Below are 20,244 nucleotides of genomic sequence, written 5' to 3'. Positions count from 1 at the left end.
TGCAGGTGTGGTCTCTCCAATGGAAGTGCGTGTGAGTGATCGGGTTTAACAAGCCGGGACCGCGATTCGAAGTCGAGCTCTCTTGTAGTATCTTTTGCCGTATACATGTGCAATTACGACACCGGCTGCACTATCACATGTGAGTCATGCGAATAAACCAGACATCAGATGTGAGGTTCGTCAGTAAATGACAAATGCGAGGCTGTGCGAGATAGTCGCGCATGCGAAAACACTAAATGATAAGTGTATAAGAAGATGCAGAAGCTGGAGAATGCTGGTCAATACTACAACAATATTAAAACTATTATTTGATTTTTACTTTGGAAAACTACGAAGGATGTAAACATTAGTGCCAAAAAATACACCATGGCGTCATGAACTATGCACCTTGCGATATTTTTACACGTAGTCGCCGGCAACATTGAGACATTTGTCGTTTCACGCAATCGCTATTAAGAAACCACTCTGGTAAAACTTGGTGCACTGCGATGCAAGGCGTGAGTCATGACCTCTTCACCATACACGATCTGTAGGCGTTCATGGATGGCTGACACACGAGTCCCACGCGCCCTTTCATACCGGATAACAGCACGCACTTTCATTGGCGACCACGTTTTCAACACACGTCTGCTTACAATTTGTGATTTGTGCTCGAGTAACCGCGGGCACCGCCCGTCTGCTGCCATATTCTCTCTCTTCTTCGGCGCTCTGGGCGTGCGTCATCCCTCCTCCGCTGGCGCTCCTTCCGTCGTATAACAAGCAACGGGCATGGATTCTTATGGTAATTGTTTCTTTTACCTGTTGTATAATATTCCTTTTTTTTAAATGACGAAACTTACTTTCAGAACCTCCCTCGTATACACTTGCTTGATGAGAAGCATTGCGGTGCTCATTTTATGTGCTCATTTTAGCTTTAATGTTGTTGTTTCTTATTATCATTAACGCGCGCCTAAGTCTACAGGGCCCGTATTGAATGTCTCATCATAAACATTCGGTTGTCACCGCTCACATAAACACGCACAACCTTGTGCTACGCATAAAGACGACGCACGCGCCAAACGACAACGGAAGGCATTTGTGCAAGCGCGGTGGAAGGTTTTAATGAGGCGCTAAGAATTTCGTTACAAGCAGTCGCTCTTGTGTCATTCAGATTAATTTCAATGCGTGATGTTAAGTAGGAGCTACGCTTGGTTTATTGAATTTTCTGCTCAAATTATCGCATGTTTTTGCTTACACTTGTGGTTTTTGTTAACTGAGAGTCCACATGCAAATGAGCTGGCAGCAGGCACATCATTCATGCTTGTTCCGGTCTAGTTCATTTTAGTCAGAACATTCGAGTTCCCTTTGGTTTCTTTTAAATAAGAATCGAGGAAAACATTGCTAAAGAAGACAACTAACGCGAGAAGGACACAACACCGATGATGTAAACCTATCAACTAGAACAGCCCCCTTGCAGCCCTTATCAACAACTAAGCTTCAAGAGCACCTTCCAAATGCATAACTGAAAAATCGATGCATATATTTTGTTTTTAATATCGGCACGCTACAGACTCAAACAGACGTGTGCCATGAAGCTAGGTACAGGTATAATAGTCGGCGCACACGGGAAATGGTTCAGCTTGTGGATACTGCGTGAACTTTAGCTTCGAGCAGCGCAGGTTCTGGCGAGGTTTGCTCAGCGATACGCCCTGGCTCTCGCAGGATTTCAGTTGGCTGCAGCACTCGCCCTTTACGTCGTAGCACGTCTTGAACAACAACGTCGCCGCGTTAAAGCAGGTTCCTGACGTGTCGTAGGTCTTGTACACCACGCGGTTTTGTTGACTCGTGATTGCTGAGAGACGAAAAAAAAAACGGCCGTCAAGATATATGTGTGTTACAGAGACGAAAGGGGGAAAGGCGAAAAGCCAGCGGTTGGAATGTTACTTATCCAGCCTATTCGGTGGCTATAGAAATAGTATTTATGGAAGTTGCAGAACGTTAAATGTATTCGACCAACACATTTCGAATCGCATTTCTCAGTAATTAGAGTGCGTGTTTGTTTTCTCACGCGAATAGTTTTTTTTTATGTGATAGCAAGCAGATGGAGACTCCAGGCGCATTCTTGTCGTGGCCGTCGCCGTGACGTTCCGTATAATGTTCAAGGGCGATAACAGCGTCGCGGCGCAATCTGGCGCGCGCAAAGGACGGCAGCGGAGAACAAACGCGCCGTCTTCCGTCGCACGAAAGGCTGTGGGGGGATGGGAGATAGGGGAGGGGGGCGGCTTTGTGCTCCGGCAGCAACTGCTCATTTTGCGACTGGGTGGAAGGCGAACTGATCGTGGCTCATTTTCGCGCGCCATATATAAAGGAACGCATAGGGGCATGGTCCGAGAAAGCAGGAGGCGGCTTCGAATCCGCCAACAAGTGCGTACTTTGCACGGCCGCGACGGGTTGCGCGCGCCGTTCCTTGAAAGTGAACTACAGACGGCTCATATCTTTGTGCACGCTGTGTTCTCGCCGCTCTTGCGTTGAAGTGATAGACTGCACGAAGGTCATTTCGCTCCCTGCTGCTGCCGCTCTTGCTCACACCAGAGTTTTGACAGGACGTGTTAGCACTCACCGAGTGTGATGTGTTCATGTGTGCTTGCGCACGCTGCCAGCATGCTTGTTAATTCAGTTACTGTGCGAATGTTTCGAAGCTTATACAGCCGATAGAACTACTAACCTTACTTCGGGTAGCTATTTACTAATGTTCTGTATTGATCGAGGATTCACCTTTCGAGCGAAAATGCTACATTTTTTTTAGCGTTTAGACCACAATTTTGCAGCCGTAAAGCGGGCAGTGTTCTGTCAGCAGGTATTTCGGCACTCTGGCTGTGGGCTGATATGACTGCTGTGTTTCACATATAATGAATTGCGTTTTAGCTCACTACGGAATTGTCCATTTACGTCAATTAAACAACTGTGAAATCCACTCACTGATTTTGAAGAAGTAAGCTGCGCCGTTATAAGGAGGCAGCACAACCTCCGTATTATATGTCATTGCTGGAAAATGAAAAGGATACACTCCAATAAGCCAGTGAAAGTATTAGAAAGATAACGAGTGAGTGAATATAATATATAGTAGTGTGGATCATGCAGCAAATTTAGCTTAGGATACACATTTAAATAGAGTGGTTTCGGAGCTCAACGGTACAGCGCGTGCGAAAGAAAGCAAGTCGAAGAAGAAGAAGAAACTTTAGTGAAGAATAGTCCGGCAGTTCTTGATGTGGTGGCCTCAGGTGACGGCTCGAAGTTCTTGGACTCGAGAAAGCAAGTCGAAGCGTCTTTATTTAAAGATGGCTGGCAGATAGAACACTCACAAAGCAGTTGCTATTAAAGCAAAGCCAGCTCGAACCGTGTTAAAGGTCATTGCTAATATTTAGGATAAAGTCGGTTTTTGGGTCATCAAAGGGAGTTCCTGGGCCATACTGCAATGTTCATAGACGCTGGTCGGATAATATGCCAGTTTCATTATTCTCGATGAAGCGACCACTCAATGTTCACAACGTGAGTCTCCCATCATATCCGTCGCCAAATTTTGCGGAGGCCAGCAAGTGTTTTACTGCATTGCGCCTGTCTGGTGGGGTTAGTCCCTTGTACTGAGTGAAGAACAAAGGTCCACCCTTTGTTTACGCTAAAAGCATGACCCCAAACGCGATCAAGGTATTTTTGAAGGAGAACTTACAACTGCTCTTGACCATTCCTACTCCAGCCGCTTGATTGTACACCTCCGTGAAGCTCTCGCTGAAATACATCAAAATTATAGCTTTTTATTTACCGCAATAAAACTAAAGGTCAAACAAAATCTAATTCATTATCGCAATACGACTTAGACACATTCTGATTCTATTACAAGTACGAACTCCAGGTTGCAAAGTATGGAGCACACAATTATACTTTTGTGGTTGTCCCACAGCCTGAACTTTCCGTCATTTTATTTCGCATGAAGATATTCATTTCGGGCTTCGCAATTACATTCATATTTAACAAATACCATGTTGTTCCACATTTATGTAACTACATATTTTACCGGTTACATGTATATACCTTTGCGACAATTGCAACATTTCACTCCCGGCCTTGTAGCTTTTTCATGAAATAAACATTTTATGAAGAAATCACGTTGACAGTTTTCTGTTTAAAGACATTCAAGAGAGCTTAACTCAAAATATTATGCGTGAACCTCAAGTAATATTCCCGGGAAAACCAGAGTAATAGCGTCGTGAATCTATCATCCCTCCCTCAAATAAGCCCCGCTTGATACAGCGCGTGCGAAAGAAAGCAAGTCGAAGGGTCTTCATTTAAAGATGGCTGGCAGATAGACCACTCACAAACCAGTTGCTATTAAAGCAAAGCCAGCTCGAACTGTGTTAAATGTTATTGCCAATATTTAGAGTAAAGTCGGTTTCTGGGTCATCAAAGGGAGTTCCTGGGCCATACTGAAATGACATTTATTCTTTGACAGACACCGAAACACCAAAACCGATTTTCAATATCCAAAGAATGGTAATCGCATGAAAAAATTAAACATTCACTGTAATTCATCAAGCCTGCGGCCTGCTACCATGATCATGACGTCGTCTGTTCCTCAAGATGACGGCTTCACGGCTTAGGGGAGCAAGTCGACGTGTAAGAGAACGCTTGCCGACTCATACCAACTTTTGACACTGGTTGAATTATTTTATCTCCCAGGTTATTATACTTCCGAAGTGCAGAGCAATAGCCTCCACCACTACGTCGTAAATAAGTGAATACATTACTAAGGCTTCGCAGCGATCTACAATCTTTACCTGGCACATATATATGACAGCAACCATACACTATCGAGCATGAAACGAGAATACGTTTTAACATAGGGGCCAAAAAAAAAACTAAGCTTTGGAGTTTTACCTCAAAAAACCACCATCTAATTACGATACACGACGTAGTGGGGGGCTCCGGTTCAACTTTAACTGCCTCAGTTTCCGCAATAAGCACACAAGGCTAGCATTTTCCTGGCGATAGCAGAGCTGTAATGCAGTGACCGCTACAAACAGCATGGCCGTTATGATCGTCAAAATTAATTTCCATCTCCATCCCAAAGGAAGGTACTCACGTCACGTAGCTGTCCGGCTGTCCACGTAATTCGTACCACGCGGTGCCAAGCGCTTGGATGCTGTTGGGCTGCGTACCATCTAGCAGAGTGCCAAATTAACAGCGTTTGCAGGTTCCAACGTTTCTCCCGAACTGTAGCACTCGTATATCATTACCGGCTGCCTTTGAACCAGCTGAAAGAATGGCATGCTATTTCACATTCCAGGCGTATATGCGCAGAAGTACTCAACTTCCCTGGTGCATTATGCGGCACTCTCTCCCAAATGATTCAATCGATCAACCAATGTCCCTCAGTCCCCAGCAGCGTCGGAGCACTTTACCAAGGCGGCAGTCAGATTTGTAACCCAGCAGAAGGCGCTCAGAATCTCTGCACCCCGACAGGCTGCCAATGCAAACTGACCCTGGCAATATTTCACAACCGAAGTCTCTCGAGTGAAGCTATTTTAGCAGTACTCTTTGAAGACCTATCAGGCATTGTTTGGGACATCATTGGCCTTAGTGAGATTAAACCTGGTCAGGATTATGCAGTGCTGTCAAATGGCCACGTCCTCTGCTATAGAGGATTTAAGATAAGAAACAGTAAGGCGTAAGATTCCTAATCCATAAAGACAAAGCGGGCAACCCTGATGAATTCCACAGCAATATAGAGAGGGTAGCAATGGTCGTAATAAAACTTAATAGGAGGTGTAGATTAAAGATAGTACAAGCCTATGAACCAACCTCAACTCATGATGATGACGACGAAATACATCGGTTTTATGGAGGTGATGAATTAGCGATAAGAAAAGTGCAAACTAAGTATACTGTAGTTATGGATGATTTGAGTGCAAAAGTGGGAGAAATGCAGGTTGGTGAACAAGCAACTGGCAACTACGGCGTCTAATCTAGGACCACTCAAGGAAAGATGTTGGTAGAATTTGTGGAAAGGAATAAGCTGAGAAGAATGAACACCTTCTTCAGGAAGCGTAGGAACCAGAAGTGGACCCAGAAAATCCATTATGATGGAACAATAAATGAAATTGATTTCACATGTTCTGCCGATCCCAGATGTGTAATTGCTAGGTAGGTTCACGTGCAGTATTATAGTTTAGTGAGATACCTCCATTCAGGCACGTATCCAGAATTTTTTTTTCCGAGAGATGGGGGGGAGGGAGCAGCACGGAGAGGCAAACCTAGGTAACTTTCCTATGCAAATAAGGGCGAGGGGTACGTTTTTACTAGCACAAATGTGAATAATGCCCACCATTCGCTATAAAGACGCGTAAATCCTTAAAAGAAGAAATAAAATGATGTGTGTCTCACAGGTACGCCTGTCAGCTACACCTCTCCTTTATATGGCAAACAAGGGACCACATCAAATGGACTCACGCAGGAAAGAAGCGCAGGAAGTACACTGCCAACAGCAAGTAAACAAGCGGAAGTGTAAAACAACAATTTCTAGTAGCGCTTGTTGAATTAGCTTTGGAAGAATTATAGATAAATACATATTTGCAGAACAATAACGGATTTTCTTGGATACCTCGTTTACTGCTCTACTAAGTATCATCATCATCATCATCATCATCATCATCATCAGCCTGGTTACGCCCACTGCAGGGCAAAGGCCTCTCCCATACTTCTCCAACAACCCCGGTCATGTACTAATTGTGGCCATGCCGTGCCTGCAAACTTCTTAATCTCATCCGCCCACCTAACTTTCTGTCGCCCCCTGCTGCGCTTCCCTTCCCTTGGGATCCAGTCCGTAACCCTTAATGACCATCGGTTATCTTCCCTCCTCATTACATGTCCTGCCCATGCCCATTTCTTTTTCTTGATTTCAACTAAGATGTCATTAACTCGCGTTTGTTCCCTCACCCAATCTGCTCTTTTCTTATCCCTTAACGTTACACCTATCATTCTTCTTTCCATAGCTCGTTGCGTCGTCCTCAATTTGAGTAGAACCCTTTTCGTAAGCCTCCAGGTTTCTGCCCCATAGGTGAGTACTGGTAAGACACAGCTATTATATACTTTTCTCTTGAGGGATAATGGCAACCTGCTGTTCATGAACTGAGAATGCCTGCCAAATGCTCCCCAGCCCATTCTTATTCTTCTGATTATTTCCTTCTCATGATCCGGATCCGCCGTCACTACCTGCCCTAAGTAGATGTTCTCCCTTACGACTTCCAGTGCCTCGCTGCCTATTGTAAATTGCTGTTCTCTACCGAGACTGTTAAGCATTACTTTAGTTTTCTGCAGATTAATTTTTAGACCCACTCTTCTGCTTTGCCTCTCCAGGTCACTGAGCATGCATTGCAAATGGTTCCCGGAGTTATTAAGCAAGGCAATATCATCCGCGAATCGCAAGTTACTAAGGTATTCTCCATAAACTTTTATCCCCAATTCTTCCCAATCCAGGTCTCTGAATACCTCCTGTAAGCACGCTGTGAATAGCATTGGAGATATCGTATCTCGCTGCCTGACGCCTTTCTTTATTGGGATTTTGTTGCTTGCTTTATGGAGGACTACGGTGGCTGTGGAGCTGCTATAGATATCTTTCAGTATTTTTACATACGGCTCGTCTACACCCTGATTCCGTAATGCCTCCATGACTGCTGAGGTTTCGACAGAATCGAACGCTTTCTCGTAATCAATGAAAGCTATATATAAGGGTTGGTTATATTCCACACATTTCTCTATCACCTGATTGATAGTGTGAATATGATCTATTGTTGAGTAGCCTTTACGGAATCCTGCCTGGTCCTTTGCTTGACAGAAGTCTAAGGTGCTCCTGATTCTATTTGTGATTACCTTAGTAAATAGTTTGTAGGCCATGGACAGTAAGCTGATCGGTCTATAATTTTTCAAGTCTTTGGCGTCCCCTTTCTTATGGATTAGGATTATGTTAGCGTTCTTCCAAGATTCCGGTACGCTCGAGGTCATGAGGCATTGCGTATACAGGGTGGCCAGTTTCTCTAGAATAATCTGTCCCCCATCCTTCAACAAATCTGCTGTTACCTGATCCTCTCCAGCTGCCTTCCCCCTTTGCATATCCTACTCTATCATAACCGACTCTAATTAATATTTGGGAAGCTGCATAGCGATGCGTGGCATCAAGTCCCGCACAACCGCGTGAAGCAGAGGACGTTGCAATTCTAGATGTACTGCGCCCACCGCGAAAGGCTAAGAAAAACACCCACATAAGCATAGCAGAGAAGTCGCTACGTCAGGCGTCTCGTCTGATAACTGTAGAAGCATCATTCAAAACACACGGAACTGTTTTCCACTTCTGGCGGCGTTTTCTCTACTTCCTTTGGAAATAAAACATTGTTGATCCATAAATATTTTCACAAGCAACGGTTAAATTTGTAATTTTCGCTTTCCTTCCTGTTTTGCTGCTGCCTCAGCTCTCTCCATTAGTAAATCCCTTAATTTCCGAGTTCCTTCCGCCTATTCTTTCCAGTTGCCAATTTTGCACGAGAAGTACTGTACAATTAAGGAAAACCCAGACGAGGTAACAGGTGACAGTCATATTGCTTATGGGTTTAAGGGTTATCGCACGGTTTGTTTATGGACGCTGACTCGCATTATTTTACCTTCAGCCTTATCTAACCCATCTCGCGGGTATATGGGTCCGAGGATCTGCTAGCGTTGCGGCGAGCTGCCACTCGAGAAAATAATGAGGCAAAAGGAAAAGTTAAGCGGAAGCTTTAGCTTGGGCCTGTTAGGAATGGCCGCACGGGGTGGCGACGTGCCAGCTTTCAGCCCGCTGCACGTGTTCCAATCCCACCAGACGGGGCGCACTTCAGAGAACTGTGGATGACCGGCAGCCATGTGGCGCGTGGTCAGCTCAGGAATGTGGCACTTGGCCGCGCCACCCGGGACAAAGCAGAGTTATACGAAGCCCTCTGACGTCGGCTCCGGCCCTTTTCACCTGTGTGTATGTGCGGCACGTTGATCTGAGTCATCATCCTCCTCCAACAGCCCTCGCCCTCCTCTAAAAGGGCGGGTCATCTACGGTGACGTCGAACGGTGACGTCGAACGATGACTGGACGAACGTTTCCGTCCACTGGGACTCAATGGGGGGACCAAGGGCTTATAAGCAGCGGTTGCCGGCTGCTAGAGTGTGCTCGTCGTCGGGAGCTGAGTGCTCGTTGTCGTGCTCGAGATGTACTAGTGAGCTTTGTGCTCGTAAGCTGTTTGCTGTATGTTAGTCTTGCGGGCTCCATATGGGAGTCACGCTAGACTGTCGATGTACCTCATGTTTTAAATGTAAATACTGCCAATAATTCCTGCTCGCCTAATCCTGTCGCCCCAAGGTCCTCGCTACGACTACGACCGCTCCAATCCCTATAGGCCCAACTCCAAAGCGGCCTATTCAAATACATGTAAAACACAAAAACGTTTCTCTGAGGTAACCCCTTGGCTGATTTTAATGAAATTGGTTGCATTTGTTAGTGAAAGTTAAACCCTAGTGACTCTTGGTAGCGGAATCTCGATTTTGGGCCTCAATTTTGTTAAGAGAATTTTCAAAAATTGGGAAGTTTGAAAAAAAAAAGAGAAGCAGGACGTTTACAAATTCATAGCTCACCATCAAGAAAGATATCGCAGTTCTGTAAATGGCATCCATTAGGTCATTCAAAGCGGACAAATTTGATGTGTCGTTTTACATCTTACGTGAATTTGTGACGTTGTTTACGAGGGTTCTGCAAAAGTTGTAATTACATATTAATACATTTTTGAGGTTCATGTGTAACATATCAATTTTGTCCGCTTTAGATGTGCTATCAGATACAATTCACAGAATTGCGATATCATTTTTTCTTGCTGAGTTACGAAGTTCTAAACTTGATAGTTTCGTCTTCTGAAAATTTGCGATTCTTGCCAATTTTTATAAAAAATGTATGACTGAAATCGGAAATGAGAAACAACAGTCACTAGATTTTAAGTTTTTATTTTAAATGCAGCAAACGCCGTCGAATTTGGTGCAGTGGTTGCCGAGAAAAACGAATTCTCCTTTTACATGTATTTAGATAGGAGCACTCGAGGTAAAGCTTCCTCGTAAGCGCAACCCGTTCCATGAGCATACAAACCGAATATCTTTCCTAGTCCTTGGATCACTCCCAACAAAGAAAGCTGAACTAACGAAGCCACAGCGATATATATATATATATATATATATATATATATATATATATATATATATATATATATATATATATATATATATATATATATATATATATATATAAACGAGAAGAGAGGGGGTTAACCAAGGGACCCGATATTTATTAGTCATATGATGAGAAGCCAACAAACACTGACACGAAGTACAACATAGGGGAAATTGCATGTGCTTAATAAATGAAATAAAGTAATGATAAATTAATGCAAATTAAAGTGGATGAAAAAACAACTTGCCGCAGGTGGGAACCGAACCCACAACCTTCGCATGTCGCGTGCGATGCTCTACCAATTGAGCTACCGCGGCGGCGTTTCCCCGTCCACTTTCTTGGGTATCTGCACCTTGGTCCCTTGGTTAACCCCCTTTCTTCTCGTTTATTACATAACGAGGGTCTCGAATCCGGCAACATTGATGCCTTCAGGTAGCATATATGGGTTTATTGACCAGTTGCCTTCACCCGAAAAGATCACGTTCTCGTGACGCCTGCGGCAAAAAAGACGTTCCACGTCCGCCGCCAAGGTCTGTGAGTGGGGGCGCTGGCTAACACTCCCAGGGTTCTACTAGTACACATAAATACCCAAGAAAGTGGATGGGGAAACGCCGCCGCGGTAGCTCAATTGGTAGAGCATCGCACGCGACATGCGAAGGTTGTGGGTTCGGTTCCCACCTGCGGCAAGTTGTTTTTTCATCCACTTTAATTTCCATTAATTTATCATTACTTTATTTCATTTATTAAGCACATGCAATTTCCCCTATGTTGTACTTGGTGTCAGTGTTTGTTGGTTTCTCATCATATGACTATATATATATATATATATATATATATATATATATATAGAGAGAGAGAGAGAGAGAGAGAGAGACTTTATTTATTTTTTTCGAACAGCTTACACAGGCAGCTTGTAAGCGCTATCGGACGGTAGCTTGTTACCAAGGTTGGGTCTTTACCCTGTTTGAAGACTGGGACAGCGATAGCTTCTTTCCATGCAGCTGGAAGCTGTCCCGCTGCCCAAATGTTATTAAAGAGAGCGAGCAATGTAATTTATGTGTCTGTTTGCATGTTCTGGATCATGTGATACATGATTAAAATTAAGTTAAATTATGAGGTTTTACGTGCCAAAACCACTTTCTGATTACGAGGCACGCCATAGGGGGGGACTCCGGAAATTTTGACCACCTGGGGTTCTTTAACGTGCGCCTAAATCTAAGTACACGGGTGTTTTCGCATTTCACCCCCATCTAAATGCGGCCGCCATGGCCGGGATTCGATCCCGCGACCTCGTGCTCACCAGCCTAACACCATAGCCACCGAGCAACCACGGCGGGTGTGATACATGATCATGTTTGATCCCGGCCCAGATATTTTGCAGGTATTTAATGCAACTCCAAGCTCGGTAATATTGAATGGGCTGTTATATAGATTGATGTCACCGCATTTGCGGTCTAGTGTCTTGGGTTCTTCGATTGCTTTGTAATAAATTAATGTCTGCGAATAGTGAGTGGAGCTAGACACGTGCTTAAAATGTTTACTAAGAGGATCTACTTGGTCTTCCAACCCGTTTCCTACCACAAAGAGCAGCCCATTTCCAAACCGTTTCTAACCACAAAAGGCAGCGGATACGGTTTCTGCCCTTTCAGCTTTCTGAGCAAATTCCACTCTTCTGCTTCTTGTGTTATACAAATTCATTCTCCAAAGAAACCTCCCCCAGCTTCCTCTCCTAGCCTTCCGTCACGTGTGTTTTCCTTGTGATTTACACTGTGTAAATTTAAAAAAAAGCTTTCTGTAGTTGTGTGTCGGCGCAGAATGCCCCGTGGTTTGTTTTGCTGTTTTCGAGCTTTCCTGCAGTCCTCGTTCCACTAGGAAACTCGTCTTCCACTTGAAGAACCTTTCTTTTTTTTAGGGATGAACTTTTCTACAGCGTCAATAATGAAAGCGGCAAAATGTGATGCAGCATGATCTACAGTAAAATAATTCATAACATTTCAGGATAAATAGGTTGATTCCTTAAAACATTTCCAATCAGCTGAAGCTAGTTTCAAGCGAGGGACAAGTGGAGGGGGTCGTCTCCAAATGGATTTTTCATGACATGTCATTATCAATCAGGAAAAAGAGAGGCAGAGCCAATTGACAGGTCTATTGATGAATATGAATTATAATGGAAGTTGCAATATCTCGGTTCCTTCTTATTGAAGGCGCACGCACCAGAGTTCACAAGGAAGTTTTCTATGAGTTGACCTCTCGCATCGCATCGCGGGATTCCCCCCAAAGAGTGTGATGAGCGTTAAAGTCACCCGATGATCATCTATGGTTCTCAGGGCTAGTCGATTAGGCTGTAAAATCCTGTTTTACTGAGGTGATAGTTGGGCGGTATGTATATGGAGCAAATGGCTATCACCCTGTTGAACAAAATTGCTCGCATATAAATAGCCTCTAGGGGCGTATGAAGGGCAATTTGCTGGAAAGTAAAAGGCTTATTTGTAGCTATAGCTACTCCTCCAGACAAAGTAGAAGCGTTGTCACTGTGTTTTTGGAAAATGGCATATTGCTTGAAAAATTTCTATTGTGTAGGCTTTAAGTGCGAATCTTGAACACACAGCACCTTCGGTTAAATTTATTGGTGAGTTCTGTGATGTCGTCGAGGTTGCCATGAAGTCCGCTGACATTCCATTGCAGTATGTTGCAGACGATGTTTGTGCGGTGTGTCTGGTGTAAAAAGAATAACTTAACTTACAGAGCCCCATTGGGGCCCTGTCATTCGACATTTTTCTCTTTTTGGAAGGATCGCGAGAGTCTCGCCGCTCCTTAGGCGCTGGCGGCGGCGCCTGGCCGGTTATTATGTACATCGCCTCTGCTGAGTCGCGGTACATGCGCTCTTGCGAGCACTGTGTTTGACACGAAGGCCTCGTCTCGGGAGACGAGAGCTTTGAGGCCGCTAGCCCGGAGGTCGATGGCCCCGTCTGCTGGGGTGGTGGAGTGGCGCTAGTAGCGCTGTCTCCAAGGGGGCGGATGGCGTCACTGGCGGCTCACTGGGTGTGGGCCGGACAGACGCCGGAAGGCTGGCGCGTCCCATAGACAAAGCTGTAATTGGGCAGGTATGACACCCGCCTTTGTGCCTCTTTAAACGAAATATTCTCTTTCACTTCGACAGATAAATTTCCTTCTTTTCTTTTTTCTCTAATGGGCACGACCGCGAGTACGCGGTGTACTCCCCATCACAGCTCCCACAGTGGAAGGAGTTTTCATACTATTCAGAAGAGTGCTCATGAGCACTGACTGCATTTAGCACACGTTTGGCAGCCTCGGCTGTTATGTAAGGTGTGGTCAAGTCGCTGGCATTTGAAACATGGTAGAGGGTTTGGGACATATGGTCTTACCCGGATCGTCACGTGCCCTGTCTCAATATTCTCAGGAAGCACACTTGAACTAAAGGCAAGCATCAGGTGCTTGGTCCTCATCGCTTTGTTGTCGCTCCTTAGCTTAATCCTCTTAACATTGATTACATTTTCCTCACTCCAGCATTCTAATAATTCAGCTTCTGTCAGCTCCATCAAGTCACCATCGGAAACACCACCATGGGTCGTGTTCACCGTGCGGTGCGGGGTCACTGTCACTGGGATGTCTTCGAATGACACTAGCTTAGGCAGATTTTCCCGTCGCTTCTTTTCACAGAGCTCCAGAATGAAATCACCGCTGGCCATCTTTGATTATTTATAGCCTGCGCCAGTAACTTCAGTAAGTGATTTGGCCACTACAAAAGGTGAGATCATGCTTACTGTCTTTTCTGAAAAAGGGTGCACACTTCATCGGTGCACCCTTTTTTGTGGGGGCCATTAAGGAACGGGGGCAAAGAGTTTGTCACAATTGCGTGAGTATTTTTCGGCAATAATGCCAGCTATCCACCATGGAGCCCTACAAGAGGGGTAGCTTTATGCCCTGCAGAATTTAGGGATAAAAGAGATGTTCGCCGACGATTTTTGTCGTGTATATATATATATATATATATATATATATATATATATATATATATATATATATATATATATATATATATATATATATATATATATATATATATATATATATATATATATATATATATATATATAATGTGCGTGTATGTGTGTGTGTGTGAAAATTATATACAGGGGATGATTAAACCGGTGACAGACGCCAAGAAAATTGCCTTAACGATTCCAGCTCTCGCCGGGTGAAATCAGGATAAAAGGTGCGTTTTGATTACTATTGCTTTAAATTACTCGCACATAACACTCTATACGCGTGATTTGGCCAAACGATGCGAATTGAAGCGTCCTAGGGTTATCCAACTGGTTAATGGCACTTGTGATGCGTTCTAGCAGTTTCCACTTCAGCGACGCACGTCTTGTTGTCTTTGGAAATAAACGAACGAGTGAAAAGAATAACCACTAGATGTATGGTATTATAGAGAAATGTTTAAAAATGCTAGAGAGTGACGCTGAGTTTTTTACAGCACATATAAAGAGACACTTAGAAGTCTCTGAGCACGAGTGGTCGCTTTTAACCCCATAAACACCATGGAAATTTAATTATTTTATTTGTTTATTATAAGCACTTCTGCTCTCGTTCGGGAGCGCGGCAGGTGGGCAATACAGGGTTACAAGGCAAATAATTAAAATAATAATCAAAGAAAGGCAAACATAATTAGTTATACAATGTGAAAGGAACAAAACAATTGACGAGTAAAACTAGGCAGGAACACACACACACAAAAAGAACAGAGCCAAACCTAATCACATAAGGAGGCCTTAGAGAAAATTAAATGCATTAGTTAGCAAAAGTGAACTATCACCTAAAAGGAGAAAAACATAAATGAAGAAGCAATACGAGTATGCAGGCAAAATGTATCACAGTTTCACATAGCGGCAGAAACTAGACGTGCAAAAGAAAAAAAAAAGAAGTGCTAGCGCACATCACGACGTAGACACAGCGTAATCTGTTATCCTTTATATATATATATATATATATATATATATATATATATATATATATATATATATATATATATATATATATATATATATATATATATATATATATCTTCTATGCTTGCATTGAACTCTGATAGCAATACACTGTTTGACGCAAATGAAATGTGAAACAAAGGCCTGTACTCACCTCGTAAAACGCTTTTGTTCGGCTGGACTCCACCACCGAAAGTGCAAAAATGGCAAAAAATGTGGGGATATAAACCGGTAGGTGTTTCTCAGTAGTCATCTTGAGGACGGTGATTCTGCGAAGTGTGATATGCGGTATGTACGTGGCGCATTTACATACAGATGCGCTTTATGCACATACAAGTTTTATCGCAATATCCTGGCTTTTTCTGTGCGCTCTTTATCGGTATTTCGGTATTTTAGCATTTTAGTTAAGTATATTTTGTTTCATTTGTAATGGTTCTTGAATAGCAAACCTGAATTCAAGCGTGAATTAAGTGTGGTCAAGACCTACGAATGTATTTTACACTGAAAGTAGTCCTCGCGAAAGAATGAGTACCGAAATAGGTCGGCGCTTTTACTTTTTTTCCCAGAAATGCAGGACGAGAAGCGTGCTGCACACCTGCCACCCTCTTTCAATGACTGTTCGCACACGCTGCGTTAATAAATGGACATCGTTGTTTAAAGGATTAAATAACTCCGACGGCCACAGTCAAGAATTAGGATTCAATTTAAATATGAAAGCGGCCTATTTGAGAACATCCTTGGCAAACTTCGGCTATGTGGTAATAAAATATGGGGTTCTTGTACAGCTTGAATGCCTCAATGTTTCACCCATTGAAATTAGCAGCTGAAAGTTGCCATAGATGTTCCCAAATAGGTCCTCCTTATGCATGAACAAAATCCTAATTGACAATTACGTTGCTTGGAGGGATGCGACTTCTTAGACTCTGATGCTCATTCAGTTAAGCGGCACCGAACAAACGGCCCCTAAAACAGGGCCTAGGCATGTGGCTTGCGTCACGACCCGCAATTTGTGGAGGAACACTGTTCCCTATATTCTAGAGCGTTTACCTGCTCAAAACCTCAACACGAGGAAGTGGATGGCCATGCCACCCATTGACATAAGTGGCCACAGCACTTCACTAACGTCCGACGACAATTGTTGAGAAGCCTATAGAAACATTTTTAGCCAATTTCCAGCGCTATGCTCAACTCGGTGGGATGGAGAAAGAGTTTCGAGTCGAAGATTGTTTGAAAATATCCCAATATCCGGATATGTCCCCACTTACACAATGCGAAAGACCGTTGTGAAATACGTGCCCCGCGGAAATCTAACAGGGCATTGGCTTCGCAACAAATTTAAATTGCCTTCTTTGCTGCTACGATCCCCTGTGTAAAGGTTACGATGCTGCTGTTCACGTTGTTCGCCTTGTATAATTCGGCGAGTCGAACGTAGCCCGCAACACAGCCACGTGAGGCGCTGTTTCTGTAGCGCATGCGCACAAGGGCGGCACGAGCGAGCGCTTTTTCGTTTGGCGCCTCCAGTGCATTCTCCAGTGCATTCGAACTGAAGGCTGCAGCATGCTGCCAGTCAGCTAAGAAAGCGCAAAATGCACTCTCGTATAGCGCCTCCGGCGTGACGTAGGAAATGTTCGATTCCCGCACTGGTCGCGCCAAAGTGCGCCGAACACCGTCAGGCACGCTGGTTGCGCGCTAGCGCTGGACTTCGACCCGGCTTAACGCAATTGTGCCGTGCGTGACGCGCGCCCGCATTATGCCGAACTATATGCGCAGGGACATTCCGATGCCTGGCCCTTAAGGTGGATACACACGGGAGGGCGAAATCCCGCCTGCTCCGCGGACAAAATGGTGACGTCATCACTTGAATCCGGCGCGGACGAGTTAGGTCGCATTCCCACAGCCGGAGCGCCGTTTGCGGAATCCGCGTGCTTACTCTCGACTCCAACGCCACGCGCGTTGCCAAATTGCTGGGTACGAGTGCGCATTCCAAGATAGACAGCTATCGGAGGCGGCGTTTGTCCGCGTTGGCTGTTCTACTCGAAGTGAGTGAAGACGTCTAGGTGAAGGCTGTAAAAAGAGAACGATTATGCTGGAGGAAACCACGGATATCGAAGAATACGCTTTGTGTTCAGAGCTTGCTTTGTTAAGATCTGCTCGAGTGTGATCCGGACGAATACAAGCACCTACTGCGCGTCAGCAGCACGCAGTTTTTTGAACTTCTCGATATATAATCGAGCGGCAAGAAACCATCGTGAGACCATCTGTGCCAGCGAAGGCACGGCTTCAAATCACTCTTCGCTTTCTCGTTGCAGGTAAGCACTAGCGTTTGCTTCAATTTGAAGTATCAAGTGTCACTTTTCATGAGGCGCGCTGACTTTTAAATCGAAGGCATCCCCCAGCTTTCTCGGCTGTGACTGCTGCCGCTCTCTTGGGAAGTGCGCGCTTCACGTCGCGTGTAATGTGCGCGTGCACTTATTTCCGTAGCCCGTGGACGCAGGAATAAAACAAAAAAAAAGAACCAAACCACTCTTTAGCGTCCTACATCTCTGTGCAATGTGTACAATGACAAACACATCTTCGTTGTGACGTGACTGCCCTTACCTCTCGCAGAGAACAGTTCGTGTATTTCGGCGTAGACATAGCAAATGCTAGGGCACATCAACAGTACTGAATTGTTTTGACTGCACGGCGCATGAACATCGTATAAACATGTTGCATAAGAATGTTGGAAATATGGTGAAATAAAGACAACTGTGTGTATGGAATTTAGTTTCATAGCATGAAAATAGACGCTTTATAAGAGATTAGCCTTACACAGATTCCAGTGTGAATATCAGATGTGCATATTTTATTCGAATGCGGAGTTCTGTCTTTCTTTGTTAATTTTTAGCGTAACCAACAATTTCTTGTTTTTCTTTTTTTAATAGAATAAACGCACTACTCCTTAAGCTGACAGTTCAGGGAGGACACTCAACTGTCAACCAGCTCATAGAAGACATGTGTGGCAATCTTCCTGGAGCCGAAAGACGAATTTTTGAAGACCCCAAGTCTGACGGAGAGTGGTCTGGAGCCATGCAAGACATCAAAATGGCAGTTCCCCAATTGTATTGGTGCGATAGATGGAAAGCATATGTGCATCATCAAGCCAAATATTCCGGCTCTTTGTATTTCAACTACAATAAAACCTTCAGCATAGTGCTATTTGCGCTTGTCGATCTGAACTATAGGTTTCGCTATTTGGACATTGGCGCCCCTGGTTCACAAGGTGATGGCGGAATTTGGCAGTCAACACCTCTGCGAAAAGCAATTGATGAAATAAAAATGCGGGACTGCCCAAAACCGTAAAAGTGGCAAGTTCACCGGATCTTCAAGCGCCCCCGGTTATTGTTGGAGATGATGCTTTTGCTCTGGTTGAAAATTCCTGAACGTGCGGCGTTTGTTCGCGAAAATCGTTTTTAGAAACTCTGCAGAGGTTCAATCAGATAAAGAAAACACAATGGTTCAAATCTAGAAGAGCATTCCCAAAAATGAAGTAAATGTTTCGGCTACATAGTTCATATTGAACTGGTAACATGCTGCTGACCACAAAAGAAAAAAGAGACAGGGCTGAGCGCAGAAATGACAGAGCGCCCTGCCCTCTCTCTTTCTTTATTTTTTGGTTACGCAGCACGTCATTATCCCAAAAATGAAGTTATAGCAAATAATACACACCGACAGAGTAAGGCGCTGATTATTCATGCCGCTGAGCCATTTCGAGAGCGATCTCTTGCCATAGCCTGTTACGCAGCTGCGCGCTTGCATAATCGGCGTGCTCTATATTCAATAGCGCTGCGAATCCATTAACAAGAGCAAAAAAAAAAGTGCCGGTTGCTTCGTCACTTAGCATTTTCTTGTGCACCTCACTCATGTTGAGGTCACGCAGGCTGCGCGGTCTAAATAGAAATGCGCGCGCAACCACGACTCGCCTTTGCCGCTGCACCACAACAAAAGCACATGCGGTCACTCCTGCACACTCCTGCACAACAAAAACACACGTGGCATCAGGCCACGGATGCATCAAGACGACAACACGCCCTCGTTGCCACGCCAACCCGTCCAATGTTGGCAGATTTGACGCTGACTACGTTAAATTGAGGCCAGACGACCGCCAAACGGACGGATGGAAATACCGGCGAGCATTTTCAATCCGGACCGCGAGCGGAGGAGGCCGGACAAGGCGAGGGCGGCAAGTTTCGATGACGCGCGCGTCACGTGATGCGCCATCCGCTGCGAAAATTCCTCCTCCGTCCGGTCGTGTGAATGCACCTTTAGCTGCCCCAGCACACCAGAAGCAGTGAAGTCAAAAGCCATATGATTATTCAATTAAAGATGGAATGACGCAATGAGACTTCTCATTGACAAAAAAAAAAAAAAACACTCATGACAGCGCTTTTGCAGTCGCTGGCACTCAGATGCCCGGGCGTGATGAACCGATGATTGCTGCGACGACAGCCAGTCGCGGATGACACTTACTTGAAGAAAGTTTTGTGAATGCGGGCTCAGAACATGCCGCTGTTCTGTATCAGTAATCAAGTTAGCAGGGTTTTAGTATATTTCCTCGGCGGCATTAGAAGTTTATCGTGCAAAAAAAGCTATACGACCCACTTACCGCTGTGGTCTTGCTTTGTTTTGTTGAAGGTTTACCTCACTGCAGTAGGGTGACTGAATTCTGGCGAATAACTTGAATGCATTCATGCTACTTTGTGATGCGCCTTTATATCTCATATCCAGGCCGCTTGGCATTGAGGCATGTAGGCCACTATAAAATAAAACGTTTGTCCTGTTTTTCTAACCGAGGTTAGGTTAGAAACAGCGAAGTGCTGGCTAACTTTAACTATCCTTTTGTGCATCAAATAACCGTTGATGCTGGATTATATGTATTGGCCTATTTATTAATTTATTTACTTCATTACTAATTTTACTATCCCAA

The sequence above is a fragment of the Dermacentor albipictus genome, chromosome 4, assembly GCF_038994185.2.
Source record: "Dermacentor albipictus isolate Rhodes 1998 colony chromosome 4, USDA_Dalb.pri_finalv2, whole genome shotgun sequence".
NCBI lineage: Eukaryota > Metazoa > Arthropoda > Arachnida > Ixodida > Ixodidae > Dermacentor > Dermacentor albipictus.
The sequence above is the reverse complement of the archived record's forward strand: the minus strand, read 5'-3'. Positions refer to the sequence as shown.